The following is a 15,243-nucleotide window of genomic DNA, read 5'->3' on the forward strand; positions in this document are numbered from 1 at the left end:
AAGTTATCACCCCTGTCCTGGCTGTGCAATGAGATTTTACAGACCTCTGTTTGGCCATCTATGTAGGTCAAATAGCATGCCTGCATCTTTAACTACCAGAGAGCGTTTGGACTACACCTCCTTCACTTACAGCCAGCCCTGAACAAACTAATGTTACACAAACGGTGGGCAGGGCAGCCGAACAGGATGCTCACAAAATAATAAAGAACATCTCTTCTTACGGCTGAAGACGTGATTTCTGTCAGGTCCTGCTCTGAGTGAGGTCTCAAATTACCCTGTATAGACTAAGGTGTTTGTTGTTTATGAATATGAACTCATGTTATCACTGGCTTAGTAATTGTTCAGCTATACATTAAGATCAATAAAATATTGGGTTCTGTACCATTACTGTCCATTAAAAGCTGCCTAATTTGTTTTAATATAGAATTTTACAAGAAACATTCGAGACAAACATCACTGAGAACTAGAGTAAGGATGTGATATTGAAGAACTAGCCACCCATAGCTGATTCCACTCACAGCAAACCGATGTTTCCATGAAAGGCCTGTTAGTCCCCTGGCCTGAGTGACAGAGGTTTGAAAACACATCCAGCTTTGGTGTGGATTTCCTGCTGCCATCCAATGTGACATTCAGAAATCTAGTACCCCACATTGGTCTCAATGGTTTTGTTCATTTTCTTCCTGTGAGACATGAATCTTTGTCACATGTGAAGGAAATCCTCATGTTTTTGAGATGAAGGAATGTTTTGATGGTCTCCTTACCTTGTGAGAGGGTCTCATCTTACAAAAAACCAAGGGCTATGTTCTGTCCGTGCAGATGATAGCAGAAGCTGTGGGGCCGATCTAAAGGTAAATGCACAAGAAGTTCCTATCCTGATTAAAAGCATACAGTCCAACAAAACAACTGTGGTTTTGTATTTCAAATTCTCACACAAATCAGTCTCACACAAACCTGCTCACGTGGATTGTTGTGAGGTGTTATGGGGTTTTCCCCATTTAGCTAATCAAAATGAATCTGATTACACCACTGTTGGTGACACACCTCATAATCTCTGGAGTTTCCCTATAACCTGTTAACTTAATGTGCAATTGGTATTTTGTTGCTTCCATTTAAACCTATTTGTCATATTTTGGTATTTACACGTCTGGAATTAAATAATTAAATTGACGTAGGTCTTAATCAGTGATGTTTAATTAGCTATTCTCTGATGAAGTATTTTGACTGTCATACTGTGTCCACACCAGACACCAGCAGCGGGATGCAACACGACAAATGACAATCAAACCCATTTTAATCAGTGATGTTGTCTAGACCGAATGCAACGACAAATCCCAACAATAAACTGATGCCTCTTTGTATTTATGGCGTACTCAAACAAAGTTCAAATGATTTGCAATGGTTGCAAAACAAAAACTTTTGTAAAGTATATAAGCCATTGCTTCCTGTAAAAGTTCTACACAGCTTTATGGGTCCATGCTTGATTTAACACTTCCCTGGCTGGAAGTTTTTCATTGAAAATGTTTACAATATTAGCATTTTGCTCACATAAACCTATCATTTCACTAGTCTATGACGTTCTTTCCAGTGTTTTTTTTTTGTTTGTTTTGGACCCCACTGAATCTAATTGGATAAAAACTTAAACAAGATTCTTCAAAATGTGAAAAAATATCATACTGGTTTGGAACAACATGAGGGTGAGTAAATGTTAATTGATGAGTTGTCTATCTCTATATTTTAGTGCTGGTTCACCAAAATAGATTTTTACCACCTGCATAGGAGAGAAGACAACTAGTGGTGAGTCCCGCAGAGGTCTTATCTTTGACTTAATAACCAGACCGACCTGACAAGCTGGTTTAGAGTAAGAAGCAGGTGGAGAGAGGTCACTGGTGCCAAACTACAGGGGAAAAAAAGAAGCATGGAGTCACTGCCAAACAAAAGAAAGCCAAGAATCCGAGTGGTATAAAAGCCCTATTGTGCCATACTTTACAAACCTAAGCACCAGGAGCAGGGAACAGAGGGACAAATCTTACGGTAAAGCACAATCTCAAAGAGATTTCTACCAAATTCTAGCTGCTACCAAAAGTGTTGCAGCCATGCTGTTGTTTGTTTGTGCGCTGGTGTTCAGTGACTTAACATTTGGCTGACTAACAGCAGTAGAGGCTCGTGAGGTCATTCTGCTATGGGTTAGTGTATTCTCACAGCTGATGACTTCTGGAGGAATAACCCAAGCGGGGCCAAACTCGTGGGAATTATGGGTCACCTTTAACGCAAAACAAGGGGAGAAGCCAAGAGGGCTGGAAAGGGCACAGCTGGCCTAGCACACAGAGAGTACTGTGTGACATGAGACATCCGGACTAGCGCTGTGTGGTTGTTCAGGAAACCAGCTTGGTTCAACATATGGTGTAGCGGCCCCTCCCTCACTCTGTCTGATTGGCTCTCCTGTCTCCGGGCATGTTTCTGCAGAGAACAAAACAGCATTTAGCCAATCAGACGAAGGCACGAATTTCCCTTCTGTTGCAAACAAATCTAAAATTCAACATGAGTGACATTACTGGCCCTTTAAATGAAACCACAAACTTTTAAAAAGCAAGCATGCTTCTGCAGACAGGTACCACACACTGTTTCATGAGGAACATGATGTGACCTTGGTTTTGTTTTTTTCCAAAACATAATTTACATGAGTTTTTCTGTGCAAAGACAAAATGCATTGTTATGAAAAAACAACATGCATACATGATTTACCGATTTACCGGGTTACTGATCCATTTGGACAACCCTCTTTGAATCTAGGTCCTTTGAAAACTTTAAAGTGATGAGTCCAATTTTTCTTCCTTTTGTCTTTAAAATAAGACAAATACTTGAGAAAAGCAACAATGCACAAGCTATTAAAAATATTTCTGTTTATACTTAAAAGTAAAAAATAAGTCCAGTGCTGTATAAGAAAATATAATTGCTTTGAATATGCATTCTCTGAAAACAGGTCTTAAAAGGAAATATTTTAAAGAATGCTGGTAACCAAACACCTTTGGTGACCTTTGACTTCCATTGTAAATTTAAAAAGTTATGTTCTAAATCAGTGGTTCCCAACCATGTTCCTGGAGGCCCCCCAACACTGCACATTTTGCATCTGTCCTTTGTCTGACACACCCAATACAGGTCTTGGAGTCTCTACTAATGAGCTGATCTCCGGTTTGTTTGATTAAGGTGACATGGAAAACATGCAGTGTTGTGGGCCCTCCAGGAACGTGGTTGGGAACCACTGTTCTAAATAGTATAAATGTGGGTAGCATGAATTAAATTATATTCCATTAAGAATATTTTTTTGTTAGTTTTTGAAGTGTTAATTTGCAGAGAAAAGCACAGCCAAAACACTGCACTTTGTCTGAAAAGAATTCCAACCAGCCGGACATAGCAACAGTGGCTCAACCAATGGCGAGAGTTTGGGGCGGGGCTAATTGTTTGTTTGGTCAGTGCATGGGGGGAGTGTTTGGGAAAGTTGTATGGAATCGTAAATTCATTGTTTTTTAAATGTATGAACATTTATAAAATTAGACTTTGTATTATATCACCTTTGCATCAAATTACAAAAAAAATACCTAATGCAGTTGTTTCTAATGCAGAGTCTATGGGAGGGATGGTAAATTTGACATCGTTCTCTCTTTTGACTGCTGTTATCATTTATTATGAAAGTCAAGAAAACACTATTTTGCTATTTTGAGCAAATGGGAATGCAAAAATATATTTGTGGTAGTCTCCATGCATTCACTGCTCTTCAAGTTAATCCAACTATGACGACTTCCACTGATCAGAAACCCGGAATTGTGAAAAAGGTCCATTGTTTTTGCAATTATGTTCGACGATGCTGGCAGAACAGAAACAACACCCTCACAATACAGTCACCATATTCAGACTATCTTAAAAACAAGTTTAACCAAGTGGTACTCAGTCTTACTTTTCAGATTCAAATTAGAGCAATCTATGTTTTTTTTAATGTGGCTGACCTCAAAACGTTATCACAGGTTTGCAGAAAACTATTTGATAACTAACTTTTAAGACTAGTCTTAAGTACCAGCCACAGATTTAACTGATGAATTGTGTTGCTTTATTATAGTAAAGATTTGATTGATAAGTCATAATTGTTGGTAATGCTTGATGTGGGAATAAAATGTCTGTTTATTGTTTTTGCCCTTTTTGTTTGCTTCACTCTTAGAGGACTGGGTAGAAACCAAAAATGCATGAGTGCGGGGGAAGTGTTCACTATCAGTCTGTCTTTCCTGTTTGTAAATGATTGGTCAAGTCCCCTGAAACTGTTACCGAGGAGGAAACAGAGAGACTTAGAGTCTGAGAACAGTGAACTGCGCTGAATTGTTTGCTCAGAACACAATGTATAAATCTCTTTGGGGGAGGAGAGAAAGAATGAAGCTTGTTTTGCACGATTAAGGAAACAACATACAGAAATATACTCAAAAATAACATTTGAAATAACATGCATATGATTTAACTGATTTATCCAGACCACATATCATAATAAAGATTTTATCATCCACATCAAAATTCCAAGACGGCTGACTCCTCTCAGATGATATCTGATTACTAGGAATAGATCCATAAACTGGGGTGACATTGATTTGGTGCCTCCACATCCCTTCCACAGTGGAATGCATAAAGAAATTATTATTTTTGATCTGTTAAAAATTAGACGTCTTCAAGTTTTCAAGGAATATACAAAAACTAATAAAATCAAGTGGTGGCAAGCTTGATATGATATGTAAACTTCTTTAAAAGTATATATATGAGTGTGTGTGTGTGTTTAAAGAAGTCTCTTACGCTCATCAAGGCTGCATTTATTTGATCAAAAATACAGACTAATATTGTGAAATATTATTTTGATTTATCATAATGCTTTTCTATTTTTATATACTTTAAAATATAATTTATTTCTGTGATGAAAGGCTGAATTGTCATCAGCCATTACCCATTACTCCAGGCTTGAGTGTCACGTGATCCTTCAGAAATCATTCTAACATGCTGATTTATTATCAGTGTTGGAAACCGTTGTGCTGTTTAATATAAGTTTTTTTTTCAGCATACTTTGATGAGTACAAAGTTAAAAAGAACTGCAAAAATGTAATTAACAGAGTTCACTCTTTCAGTATTCTTTCAGCATTTATTTATGCAATATCCCAAAATTGCACATAAAAATATGTATATGGAAACATAGCTACTGTCTGAACTTTAGCTGCTATATTGTGCATTCGCATAAACTTTTGCACATATAGCCAATGGTCGCTGTCACTTGCACAAAATCACCAGCTCAAATTGAAAACGAATGCTTCCGGATGTTTTGCAAATGGCAATTGAACATGCTGTTCTTCTGTCCCTCATAGCCTCATTTCCATTCACATCAAATTAATTATGCCACTAAGCCATATTGGAAAGTGAAGAATGACATTGGAACATTAGTATTATGTTTGCCCTTTAAAAACTGGTTCACAGTGCCTCAGCAAACAACAACAAGGTTGACACACGAATCCAACAAAACCCATCAACTGTTGAAATGTGATGTTTGTTGAGCCTAGCAGCGATAAACTTCTGACTGGGTTAAAGGTGAGACGGGAACAAAGGTACACCGAGGGCACTACATGCATCTGATGTCTGTGGATGACACTATTTTTGGAGCTATTAGCTCTGGCAGAGGCTGTCCTGGTGTAAGCAGGGGGTGTGGGGTAACGTCACTTACCAGAATAGAAGCTTGAAAAACACATTTAAAAGATGCTTGTTCTGGATTTTAAGTAAACAAGATGACCAGAGTCACTCGGATGCCATTGTATTCCCGAATCGCAGCTAACATCCTGACACATGTCAGCCTCATGACAGTTCATGCCAGTGGTTTTGCTCTCTCAAATATGTTTAGAATTACCACGGCTTGTTCAAAACAGCGCAAAAACAGCATTTCAAAATGTGTCTTTACCCTGAAGTGCTGCTCGCTCGCTATTATTTTCCAGGAAAACATCCTAGTTACTCTAGCACGGAACCTGATTGAAAGCAGGTGTGACATCGGATTCCAGCTGAGTACCTCGAGAAACACTGAGGCACATGGGTGAGGCGAGACTGGAGATTGTAAACAGTTAAAAGTTCATTTTCATATTTTCTTGTTTTCCATGCATGCAGGCCATTTCTGGGAATCAGCAAAGCTCAAAGAAAGCTTGAGTATATTAGTACTTCAAGTTTTGTGAACAATCTGCCATTAATACACAAAACACTGACTGGTGATGCCACTAACTTAAAGGAATAATGAAATTTCTATTATCATTTACTCTCCCTCAAGTTGTTCCAAACCTGTAGAGCTTGCTTTCTTCTTTTGAACACAAAACTATATTTTTAAAGATTGTGGGTAACCAAACCAACCAAACAGTTTCTGTTCCCCATACTATGGAAGTAAATGGGTACCGGTATTCTTCAAACGTTACTTTTATGTTGAGCAGAAGAAAGAAACTCACACAGGTTTGTTTAATGATGGCAGAATTTAAGTTTTTGGGTGATTTATCTGTTTAGCTACAATTTCTGGCAGCAATTCAACTAGAAGCATAGATTTTCTAGCAATTCTGTAGTTTGCTAACAAGTCATTTACTCATTCTCAATTTGATCCAAACCTGTGTGAGTTTCTTTCTTCTGTTGAACATAAAAGAAGATATTTTGAAGAATTTCGGTAACCAAAGAGTTTCTGGTCCCCATTGACATCCATAGTATTTGTTCCATACTATGGAAGTCAATGGGTACCAGGAACTGTTTTTTCAAGTCAAATGTAGAACGTTGTTTTGTTTTATATTTTTCTGTTCATTTTAAGTTTTGATCATTTGGTGTGTTTTTGTCATCTGTAGGCTAGTAGTGTTGGTTTTTGTTTTCTATACTTTTTAAATACATTTTTATTTCAGTTTGAGTTATTTTAGTACATCAAGTAAAGAATTTATCTGAAATAAATGTTATTTTATTTCAGTTAACATTTATTTCAAGTAATATAAATTTAGTTTCAGTGTTAGTTTTAGTTAACTATTATAACCCTATGTTAATATCTAAAAAAAAAAAAAAGATATTACCCCCTTAAATTGCTTCAGTGTAGTTAGCTAAGTTTGTTTTAAAATAGTTTTTTTTTTTTAAAGAGTAAATTACATTATGAGTATCTCACAACAGGAAACTGGATGTGGCGTAAAGGAAAAAGAGTGAGAATGAGACTGACAGAGCGGGGCAGGAGGTGCCAGCATGTGTCCGGAGCAGTCGGAGGGGTTCAGGTGCGAGGTTATAGGGATCTCGGTCGTACTGGCCTACTCTGGTTTGCTCCGCATTTGCTTGGCTGTGCTCCAGGGTGAGGGGCTCGTGGCAGAGATGGAGACGGCAGTTCATCTCACACCTTGTTTGTCCTGTCTTGGAAGGGGACAGTCTTGGCTTGGTCCATATTGTGCTCAGTTTGGGTCCCCAAGTGCTTGCTTTCCATTCTGGATGTCACGTCAGATTTAGAAATTCATAATATATCCTTAAGGTATTTTTAAAGCGCGAGCAACAACAGTGTACAGTAATTATACTTCATTTACTCTGTCAAAGACTGACATGGAAAAGCCAGAAATAGCCTTATGTAATACGAACATAATACATACCTGCATGACGACATGAGAACCTGACAAAAACATGCATACGGCTTCATATAAGGGTTTCATCCAATTGAGATGTTTACAAAAATAAAATAAAATTGACAATAAAATAAAAAATGAATAAATATGATGAAGAAAATAGTTTTTATCTTTAATATTTTAATCTTGTATGTGTGTATATTGTGTATATTTATTATGTATATATGTATATTAATATAATTTATATTATATATAACTATATTTAATATATAAACATTAACACATTTTTGAATATATACATGCATGTGTGTGTATTTATATAAACATAATAAATATACATATTACACACACATATATTATACAAACAAAAACTTATTTTGCATGCGAGTAATCGCGATTAATCGTTTGGCAGCATATATATATATATATATATATGTACAGGCTGCAGTGTAGTTTCAAGCAACTTTTGAAAATACCATAGTCTCAGTTATTGTTACTACAGTAAATATAATAAATTAATAAGGGATCTCCAAGCACTATAAGAAGCTTTTACTATCATTCTGCCATTTTGTTTTAATCACAATAATGGCTCAAACTAATTTACTACAGTTTTATTGTCATAACTGTGGTATATTTAAGGGATTGTTTTTGTTTACAATAATCATTTTACATTTATGGCATCAAGGAAGCGCAGGCAGTGGCACAGTATTCCAGAAGCTTCTAGCTGGCACGGAGAGCAGGACGTGGCATCTTTCTGTGACCCAGCAGCGCTTTGCATTGTGTCAGCTGCATAGGGAAACAGGAGCTGGGGAAGACAATCCCAGCAGGAAGCAGAGCACAGCTGTTCTGCAGTGTTATCCACAACAGTTCTGAAAGCATTTAGGTTTTTTGGGGTTTTTTCTCTCTCTCTCTCCATTTTTCTCTTTATGCTGAAAATTTAGGATGTTAATTGGGTCAAATTCCTAACACACTTGAAACTAAGTTGGTGTAGAAACCATTTTCACTCAGAAATTGCTTGTAAATTTCACAATGAATTACAAAATAAATTAATAAAAAAAGGAAGAAAGAACGAAACAAACAGCAAGTAATATACAAAAATGAATTTTTACAGAGCAAATTCCTATATTGTTTTAAGGCAAGAGAGGACAATAAAATGGCCAGAAATATAACAAGACTGAGAAAAAAGAAAAGAAGAAAAGAATGGCAGCCAAAAGCATGTAATGAAAATTAGCTGATCAAACTCTGCCTTGCACAATTAAAATTTCACAATTAAAAAAAAAAAAAAAAAAAAAACAACTTAAAAAATATTTTGTTAACACTGCAATTCAAATAAATGTTTTCCTTTTTTAATGTAAAAACAAAATGTCCTGAAATATAACAAAGATTTAGGGGAAAAAACATTTAATGGAAAACAGCTGGTCAACTCTGCCTTGCCTTAAGAGTAATTTGTAAATCTCACAATTAAAAAAATAAAAAATAAAAATAAAAAGAAAGTGAAAATGTGTATTTTCTTGTTTTTACAGTGAAAATATATATATATATATATATATATATATATTTATGGAAGAGAGAAGAACTAAATGCCCAGAAGTATAATAATATTTAGGAACAAACTTAATTACAGCCAAAAACACATAATGGAAAACAGCTAGTCAAACTCTTTGCATTCTGAGTCATTTCTTTAAATGAACCAAAAACACATTTTTCCCTCTTTTTTTAACCTGATGAAAAGGCAGCTCAGCCAACTGGCCGGAGGCTGTAAATTAGTTTGAAGTACAGAAGAAGCCCAGATGAATGGCACCTTTAGGATCAGTGGGTTGGAAACGACCTCTGTACCTGGATCATGTGCTTCTGATGACTTACTGAAGGAGGTCAGAGGTCACGACCCTCCCCCCACCACAACTGTAAACAACAGGCAATCTGGATATAGCAGCTCGCTTGGTTAATAGGGATATTAAAGGGCTGCTTATGGAAATACACTACACGTGAAGGATGCCTGATTTTATTCTCATTATTATGAAACATATATTTGCTTGTTAAACCCTTATTTGACTGTTAGGTAGATTCATGTGGTCTGGCTGACTTCCAGTGGAGATGCGGTCTGTATGTGAAGTCTGAATTATTTTAGAGAAGTAATGTTCCCAGAAGTCTCAGCAAGGCATTTTACATTATTATTTTAAGATGATTATTATATTATAAAAATCACACACACACACACACACACACAGAACAAGATTATTATAGTTCACTAAAACCGAAATTAAGATTAAGACCATTAAAACATTTTTGTTACTTGAAATAAAAGTTAACTAAATTATATTATATAGGCCTATATATAACTTTTTAGTTTTACCTAGTTGTATTTATATTTGAATTTAATCTAATTTGATGTAATAAAATAACTAAAACTTACAAATTAATAAAAACTTTTAGAAAAAAATGACTATAAATTAAAATAAAACTGGGAAATACAAACATATTCAAAATATTAATAATAATATCTCAGTAAAAATAAAATAAAACTGTTTGGGGAAAATATTCATATTCATTTTTCATGTTCATAAGAAGAAATGGTCAGAACAAGTTCTTCCAAGAAATACAGCACTTGTTTGAAAAACGTAAACAGGTCTGTGAATGAATCTATCTTGATGTTCAGTTAATTTTTTTTTTTACAGTTGTTATTGAAATATAATAGCCTGTATAACAATATACAGTATTATACATAGAACAGCCAGATTGTACAAAGCATCCATTCATAAACCAAAACTAAAGCAGTTACTTTAGCACATCTATTAGACCGAATCCCTGAAAAGAACCGACTCAAAAAAGCGATTCATTCACGAATCGGACATGGTGTTCTGCACATGCAGCACATTCAGTAAAAGTGCATTCTAATTCTGTCGCATATCAGCAGCGTATAGTTGGGGACACTAAAATAGCCAAAATGATAGTCTAGACTGTTTCTTCCTTTCCTGACATGGATGTGACTGAGTCATGCTACCTCAGAAATGTTTGAGACATGCCTGTGCTAATCAAGAGCTGTGACATCCCCACGACACGTTATATATTACACAACTGAAAAGACACCTGGACTCCACAACCCCTCGGTCAGCTGGGATTAAGAGGGGATCCTCTTACACTTTCCAGTAAACTGTACCATAGACCCTTCCAGGAGACAGAATGTCACCAGAGAACTTGAGGGAAGTTCATGCGCTCCTGCATCAGAATCAATGACACAGAGAGAGGGAGAGAGAGTGAGTGAACGGGCTTCTGGAAAGGCCCTGTGAGTCGGTATGCACTGGTTCAGACCGGTTTCTCTTCCACAGCGCAGACATGTAAATAGCAGCCTGGAGAACCACCAGCATTACTCACCATTCTCTCTTAAGGGCTAAAGAGAGAGACAGCGAGAGTGAGGGGAAGTGAGTGTGGGCTGGCTGACACTTCCCAGAGTCCATCAGTTTGTCTTTGTGTTACACACACATGCTGTCAGACACGGAGATAAGCTCATACAGAGGACTGATTTGATCTGATGTAGCGCTGCCTTTTTTTTTTTTGAAGAAAACTCCATTTACAAACCTAAAGGATGCTTTAAATGACATTAATGTATTGAGACTTTTGTGACTAATGTGGTAAGGTGCGCAATAAATAAATAAATAAATAAATAAATAATAATAAAAAAAATCAAATTCCCGAGGGAAATACTTTTCAGTTTATATTTAAAAAATAATATCAATATATTTAAGATATCACATGGATTCAGAAGATTTGGAATATAATGCACAATATGTTTTTTATTCACACACACACACACACACGCACACACACACACACACACAACAACAACGATAACAACAATAATAACAAAAAAAATAATATGTTTAGTGATTTATATTAAGGAAATATCAGGCATTTTTGTGTTGTTTTGCTGGATGGAAAGATAAAAATGAATTTTTATGTAATTCCAGTGAATGATGTTGTGTTTGACTTGTTGACAGTGAATTAGAGTGATTTGTTGTGCTGGTCAGATTTATTCTGTAGGTTAACCAAGCTTCAACTCTGAGGCATGTGGAAGCCTGTCCTTCAAAACAGAGAGAGGAACCTGTTGAACAGGACCTCCACTCATCTGACAACATTTCTCAATCGCTACGCCACTCATGTTCACTAGATTAGTCATTTAGGCTGTAAACAAGTATCAAAAGCTATTGCTCCTCCAGCCATGCAAATATTTAAACCCTGGTTTAAAGTAGGTTTTCTCCAAGTAGACTATAAAAAGCACACCAGAACAAACACATGCGCACATACGCACAGCAGCATGGAAATGTTAGGTAGAAATTAATTCAATTAATTGCATGCTCAAAGTAGAAAAAAACAAACAAACAAAAAAAACATTGCTTGCAACTTTTAATAGACATTCTTTATGCTTCACATGGAGTGCTGGTACACAAGTCTCCATGTGCGCACAAGCCCGGGGCTGTGTCACACTTCAGTGTAGTCAAGTCAGCAGAACTGTCTATAGCTGCATACTCAGAACTGCTGGCCTACTTCCCTGATCATCAGCCTTCATAGGATCTGAGCATCACACGCCAATTCATTCCAAAAATATTGATTGCTAGATATTAATCAGTTCTTATTTTTATGAACCGATATCGATTCTTGATTGATGCAGTTTTCGGTTGACGCGTGACAAATGCCGTATTTTTTTTCTGCTCGTGAACTGATCGATCTCTTTGTCTTTTCTACTAGTCACAGCATGAAGTAAACATGAATGAACATCAGAAGGTGTGCTGAAAGAAACAGAACAACACTGAAATGTCTCATAGCTTATCTCATGTAATGGCTCAGTCAGTCACAAAAAAATGCCAATAAAACCACTCGTAAACAATATGGCGTAACATCATTTATTCAATGTCTGTAAACCTGATAGTTAACTAGAAAACTGAACTCTAATAATGAACATTTTGCTAAATATATGCACTATATCACATATTCATTATGTTTTAAAGCTCTAGTGTTTTTGTTACATATAGCACTGAACACATGAGCTTATTTTCCTAGCTTTCCTAAATCTTTGTTATTTATCAAGACTCATGACTAATGGTTTTCTAGGAAAGCATAAGTTACTGATTTATGTTGTTTCCCATTTTAAACAAAAATAATTGGACAATTGATTACAAACCCATTTGAAAGAATAAATCTCAGAAATCTGTTTTTGTGTTTTCCAGCTAGGAAATTTTTTGCCATTGGTGTCAAAGGAGAAACTGATTAGGCATGTTTATGATCTTATCCTAATAATATTCGAGTTAGACTTGAAGAAGTTTTGAAAAGAAGAGAAAGGAGCAAGTGGCACGCCATCTGTTTCTGAAAGCAAGAAGCGCCTGTGTCTCTGAACTGCCCTTCTCATGACCTTTTATTGAGGTTTTCAGTAAACAGGTCTTACATTAAACCTCTAGCGCCCTCTTGCGATTCATCAATGGTAGTAACGGCACACCAACCTCGCAATGATGTCTGCAAATGAGCCGTTGTTGGATGGTAGGACTGAACAATGAACTTTTCATACTTTTGTGGAATTTATTTGTTTTAATAATTTTTTTACATTTTGAAAGCTGCAGTAGCCACATCAAATAGGTCTCTAAAATATATTTTTTTCATTATTTAGTTTATTATTAATATCTTTTTACATTGTGTGTGTACACACACACACACACACACACACACACACACACATATATATATATATATATATATTAGGACTGTCAAATGATTAATCGCGATTAATCGCATGCACAATAAATGTTTTTGTTTATGTAATATATGTGTGTGTAATGTGTATATTTATTATGTATATATAAATACACACACATAGGCTACAGTATATATTTAGAAAATATTTACATGCATATACATTTATATATTTATATTCTGATATTTTATATTATATATAAATGTATTTAATATATAAACATAACATTTTTCTTAAATATATACATGCATGTGTCTATTTATATATACATAATAAATATACACAGTACACACATATATTATGTAAACAAAAACTTTTATTTAATCGCGATTATTCATTTGACAGCACTAATATGTGTACATACACACATATATATATAATGAGACAATAAAAACATTCTGAATTTTTTTTATTACACTTTTTTTCCATTTAAATTTTTAATTGAAACAGTCATATTTTGTTGCTTCGTATTAAAACAGAATAATGTGGCTAGCTAACCAAAGAAACAAAACAAAACAGTATATACAGTCAGTTTTCATGGCAAATTTAAGAAAATAATAATATGTTTAAAGAGAATGAAGCCTGTTTTTATATAAATCATTACATGTTTCCATGTATCATTAGTATTTTATTTTGTTGCCCTCAATTTATGGTGATTTCACCTAAAAACTATTGCATTAAATGTCCAAATGCACCAGCTATAATGACAATTTGTGAGGCCAACATCATCAACATATTCAGTATTCTTTTAACAACAGTCTTTACATTTCTTTAGAACAGATGTTGTCCTTTTTTCCCCTCAGCAGATGGATCTCATGCAATTTAGAGACACAGTTACAGTCCCTCAGAAGGACTGCAGAGAGACGACTCTACCTTATCATAGTGAAACGCCGCTTTATATGTCACCTCACACCTGTACATATTCTCATCGTTCCATTTATGAGCCAGAACCGAGTACAGTCCCACAGCCGAGAATGTGCCTCCAGGCTCTCGGAGCACTTGTGGAGAGCTGGTGTGCTTTTTCAGACCTGTTGCTCCGTTTACCTTCCATGTGATCCTCACCGCTTTAGACTGTAAGCCGGTGATGACACACGCCAGCGTCACTCTCTCCGAACGCTGCTTCTGAACTCCAGCAGGGAGAAGAACATGCACTTTCGGAGTCGCTTGGCGATCAACATGGACGTGAGGAACTGAAAAAAAAACATGTTAATGATGAGTATAAACTGAGCAGCAAAACCGCATTTCGAAAATTCCTGAAAGCATCTCTTACCTTCCACGATAAGTCGAATTCCTCGGCTAAACATCTGGCTCATTGGGTCCTTCTCACCTGAAGCAATGCTGTAATAGAAATCTGCAATGAGCTACATGATCAAGACATTCATTGATTTAACCGATTTTGGCTTGAAAGTCTCACCGCAGCAGAAGAAGAGAGATAATAAGGATAAGCACACTAGTTGCCTTTCTATTCTTGTTCATTTCTTTTCTGTTTCATTTAATTTCTTTATATGTGTCTGAGATATAATTTCCCTCTAGAGCCAGTGAAGCTTGATTTGACTCAGTGTTGACTCTTATGAAGCTGACAGAGTTTAACGGTTGAGGGAAGAACGTCCCATGTGCTCAGATGCTGTGTGCAGATGGTCCATTTAAAAGCAATCAACCATTACGCTGTTGATTCCTTCAAATCAGGTTTTAGGAAATTCATGTTTTTAATATTAACAGAAATATTTTATTACAATGAAATCTTTAAAATTGCATTTTAATATATAGGCTACTATAAAATGAATAGTGGTGTTTGCAGCAGTTTCATCTCACTATCAACGAGAGCTAATCATATGATTATTATTTAATTAATCTTTCCATTTCCATTTTATTTTCAAT

At 35.7% G+C, this 15,243-nt stretch overlaps 1 gene segment (V, D, J or C); it reads right to left on the reverse strand.

Annotated features, from left to right (window-relative positions):
* Positions 1-13,665: 13,665 nt before the first annotated feature.
* Positions 13,666-14,943, reverse strand: LOC306857234 (Ig lambda-2 chain C region-like). The segment is given in 3 exons: positions 14,780-14,943; positions 14,636-14,703; positions 13,666-14,555 (listed from the first exon to the last, which is right to left on the reverse strand).
* Positions 14,944-15,243: the final 300 nt, after the last annotated feature.

This window comes from Barbus barbus, assembly GCF_936440315.1.
Source record: "Barbus barbus genome assembly, chromosome: 37".
Classification (NCBI taxonomy): domain Eukaryota; kingdom Metazoa; phylum Chordata; class Actinopteri; order Cypriniformes; family Cyprinidae; genus Barbus; species Barbus barbus.